The sequence below is a fragment of the Actinia tenebrosa genome, unplaced genomic scaffold, assembly GCF_029948245.1.
Source record: "Actinia tenebrosa isolate PJP-AT-01 unplaced genomic scaffold, QUT_ActTen_1.0 PGA_scaffold0__85_contigs__length_37466705, whole genome shotgun sequence".
Lineage (NCBI taxonomy): Eukaryota > Metazoa > Cnidaria > Anthozoa > Actiniaria > Actiniidae > Actinia > Actinia tenebrosa.
The window spans coordinates 9,564,729-9,569,403 of record NW_028292569.1 but is presented as its reverse complement, the minus strand read 5'-3'; the positions used below and the strand labels follow the sequence as shown (position 1 = coordinate 9,569,403).

General features: G+C 35.1%; 1 long non-coding RNA gene across 2 annotated transcripts; it reads right to left on the bottom strand.

The window, feature by feature from the left end:
• Positions 1-608: 608 nt before the first annotated feature.
• Positions 609-4,352, bottom strand: LOC148913408 (uncharacterized). 2 transcript variants are annotated; one of them, XR_016119663.1, is made up of 3 exons: positions 4,047-4,352; positions 3,681-3,845; positions 609-1,698 (listed from the first exon to the last, which is right to left on the bottom strand). It is a non-coding gene; the product is annotated as an uncharacterized LOC148913408 (long non-coding RNA). The 2 variants fall into 2 exon arrangements; XR_016119662.1 differs by having other exon boundaries at positions 3,762-3,845; positions 4,047-4,345.
• Positions 4,353-4,675: the final 323 nt, after the last annotated feature.

The following is a 4,675-nucleotide window of genomic DNA, read 5'->3' as shown; positions in this document are numbered from 1 at the left end:
TGCCCAAGATGGAGGAAGAACAACCTCCCGGACTAAGAAGAAACCCAGAGAGACAGAGAAGGCCTCCACTTCGTTATAGGGAATGAACTATGGACTTTTGTTATTTAACTTTTTATTTTATTTTTGACACTGTTATTTCCAAGCCCAAAATTAAGAGGGGGGAAATTGTCATATATTAGACTAGAACCTGCCTAGCAACAGCCACTTCCGGTTGTCACATACGGGACTTTATCTGTGACGTCAGACACGTTTGTTTTAGAAATGTAGAGTTAGTTTGTCCGACTTGTAAAACCGATTCTGAATGAACGTTCATTAAAAACCTTTCAAGACATAACATGTCTCTTCGCGGAGTTCCAGTACTATGTTTTTAATCGAAGTAATATTATCATCCGGGTGGATGTAGTCCTGAGAAGGATTGTTTGATCGTAAACTGACCTTTCGACAACCTGAGCGGAAGTCATCTTCAGAGTCGAGGTGAAGGGAGTAAAGTACTAGTATATAATAAGATACGATATCAGAATTCGCAAATTATGAAAGTTGATAAATTGCGAACTTTTTTTTATTAGTATATGATATAATTTTAAATGAATTTAATACGGCATCAAGAAAATTGCGAACTTTTTTTATTAGTAGTGTTCAAGGAAATTGCAAAATTCGCAAATATGTTGTACCTGGGCCCATGCGTTAATGGTAAGTTTCTTGAATCACAGTAATACAAATTCAAAATTATCGGTTTGTTATAAAGATTGCTTCGCTAATTTGTTCATAGATTTTTGAACATTGAATAACAATAACTTTTTCATTTCTATTTTTAGAGAAACGAAATTGGACCACGTGAAGCGGAGTTTGCGTTTACACCATCAGTACTTCGATATATTCGCCATCTAGCACCAGGGGATGTCAATAGAGAAAAATAAGTCTAGTATGGATAATAGAAATATTATTCACGATAAAAAATAGTCAACATAATGCGTACCAGTATCTCGGTGATTTTTAATGAACTGTTATGTTATTACAGCATGCTTTTAAAGTTTCAATCGCCGAATTTTGTACAGCGATGGAGTTGCCACCAGTTTAGATAATAAGTTGATTGGTGGGGAAGCATCCAACCCAGTAGCCGATGCTTTGTCACTGGCTTTCTCATAAAAATTAATTCACAGCAGTAATTAATTTGACCTGACGGCCGGGTCAACTATTCTTCGTGCTAAAAATGTGAAGGCAATTAAGGAAAAGCCTTTACACATTACTCATTATTTTCATACTTAATAAAACTGTTTAAATTAAACAGACTGAAATGGATATGTTAGTGAATCATGCTTCTATTTTACTTAATAATCTTTATATAATTGATTTGACCTTGCGGGGGCGACTATATTTTTCTAAAACGAAAAAAAAAACCATACGTAACGTACTAATCTACCGATAAGGGATCAGATCACGCCTCATTTACGCGGTATATAAATAGCATGAGGGAAACAAGAATGTAGAATTTTTTGCTTTTCCACTTTAGTCATCGTACGTACTGCCACTACACCACAGCAGTAAACACGATGAGTACTGATCCAAACGAAGCTGTTATTGTACCACTGATAACCCTACTGAGGGCCTTGTACGAGTTGTTTAGAATGGTGTACGAAATTATACAACTGCTGCTGTGGAACCAAGTACAGGGAAGAGACGAGGGTAATGAGAAAGTACCTGAAGAAAATGAAGAAAACATTTAAGATACGGGTAAGGAAAAATCCGAAAAAAGCATTATTCACCAATCAATTATTCCAGTAAATAACCAATGATAAATTAAACGATTGCCACAAGATATAGAGATAAAGGCCTGAGAAATGAAAAACAAATCAAAATTGTCAGAACGCGCTTTTATATATAATAGTGAATTACAACATGTTTCATTAGAAAATGTTTTAATTTCTTTAAAATTTTAGATTTGTTATTGGTTATTTCGATATTAAAACTAAGTTGTATTAGTGAACTGTGTAAACTATGCGTACATATACAAAAGTGTCTATGTGTCTATGGTGTATATGTGGGTAGGTCAGTAGGTATCGTAGGTCCGGGTTCTGTCATCATATAACACTATTGTTTGTCTCACGATCGAGTCGGGGTTCGAGTTTGGCTAGATAGCTGATCAAAAAGCTCTCCAGCGGCTCAGTCAAAATTATTTGCCCAGGGATTTCTCTTTATATTGTGGAAGGTAATTGTCTTATAAAGACTACAAGACTGTTTTTGTTTTTGATTTTTGATTGGTTATGATTTGTTTACAAGCAATTTGGTGATTATAGCTTAAATTTGTAATTTTCTCTAGACGAAAATAAATAAAATTATGGAAGTATTTCACTGGCAAACTAAGAGGAGTTATTAGGAGGAGGAACCCTGAAAAAAATCTTGACGTAGCACATGTACTACATACTTGGTCTGACAACATAAATAGTTGTACCAATGTCTGTGGAAAAATCCCTGGGCGACTTCCCTTCGGCTTTTAGACACTTTTCAATGTATTAAGATATCGGTGGGACATCATTATGCTAGAGGCTGAAATGTGAGTAGCATTATAGTCCCTCAAACTCAATGAATTATCTTACAGCTATTTATAACTCACTTTAAACTAGTACAAGAAGTATTTTTCGAAGAATTATCAGCATCAAAAAAAGCTTTGAGTCGAGTACGACGAAAGAAAGATTCAGAATCTTTGTTGATTTGAAAAACATCAGTTTTTCTAGAAATAGGAATAAAATTGAGACCTTTGCTCAAAACAGAGATTTCAGCCTCAGAAAGCATGAGATTGTCAGGAATAGTAAAGACAGATTTTTTATCTTGAAAAGTATGACTAGATCGATCGTCGTGATGAGAAATGTTATTGACAATATTGTTGCCATTGGAAAGATACCCAGAAGAATTATGATCGTTGACAACAAGGTTGTTGTCAGAAGGAGCATTAGACATTTTATTATTAACAACATTATTATCATTAGGAGCATTAGGACAGGAAACAGGCCTGGATAGATCAGTGACCTGTTTACTAAGTACATTAGGAATTACCCTTCTTATTAGTATTCTATTTGAACTTTTGATTTCTTTGCAGACCGAGAACAGCCAGCCACCGCTAGATATTAGAGCAATAACCAGACGATGTACACAGCATGTATTTACAGTATCTATGGACCTGACATCCGTGGGAAATACACTAGAACTGTAAAACGTTGAATAATGTATTAGAAGTAACGGATGGCGTTACTCTTGATAGATTTATCCTTCAGGATTTGTATTTTGACATATTGTATTTTTAGTGCAGTAAGTAGTATTTTTATAATGTAATTTTAGAATTTTCAGCGCTTATCTATTTTAATAGCTTTTAATATAGTTAATAGCGTTAAAACGCTGTACTCTCCAATGATTGAAATTGTATCTTTTTATAACATAAGGACACAGCATATTTTAAAAAAATTAAATTAATCACTTTAATTAACATTGTAGTTCGAGGTCGAATTCATGAGAAGAAGAAAACATATCCCATAATGAAAGAGATCATTTTGGTGTAGTTACGTTTTAGCAAAATTTGCCAGAAATACAGGATGTTCATGTAATAAAAACAAGAAAAGTACACAAACTGCTATGATATCTGGATGAAAATGATCCTCAAAAAAGAGATTCAAAATATTGGATGGCACCTTTGGCAACTATGATTCCGTTTAGTTCTAAGTTCGAAACGATTCCAAAAATCGTCCTTGTTTTACCAGTGTCTAACAAACCTGAGGTCTACATTCAACCATCAGACTGGAGTTTAGAAGTTGTGTTGTACGGAGGGAGGAAAACCTGAGTACCCAGAGAAAACCCTGCAAGAACAGAACGAACAGTATTATATAGCAGTATTATATGGGTTAAGAAGTGTAAATGTTTGTGCAAGAAGCGAGCAAATCTTTTCAGTCTCGATTTCTGTCAACAAGTTACACTTTCATCTCGATTCCACACGATATACAAGATCAAGAATCCATAAATCGAGTAAAGCCAGGGAATGACTTAGATCAAAATATTACCTTCAGAGGGTTTGTTTGGATACATTGCCTTGCCTCATAAACGCAGTCGCATAAATTTTCATTTCCTCACAAGACACACAAGATAGATCGCGAGGACTCAGGTGGATTGAAAGGCTGTCAAGTAGTTAGCCGACTATATCATCTCGTTTGATTCCATGGTGTTCAGTTAGGAAACTTAACACGGCGAAAAATCCATCATTTTGAGCTTGTTATTCAACCATCGCAGACAACAACTTATATTCCCCTGTTTAAATGATCAGATTTGCATATCATACATGCACTGCGTGACAAGTGGAACGTGACAGCATGATAACCAATAGGGTTGTTTCCTGATTAGGGGATTCCCCTAAATATGTCTGTATTAATGATATTAGCCCCAGGCTCTTTACGAAGAACATAGACCATGATCATGACTTGTTGAATATGATAGCGTATTGTGAATGTGATCTTGCTATATTCTGTATATTATATGCCAGGATAACAGAAAAGCGGTTCTCTCAAACACTATAAGCTGAGGAAACTCATAAAGTCGGTTAGAAAGATGTCTCTTAGTTCTTTTGAGATTTAATGATCGATGAACATTGTCACCTTAGTGCTCTTCGCTCTTTTTATTGTGGTAAAATGTTCTG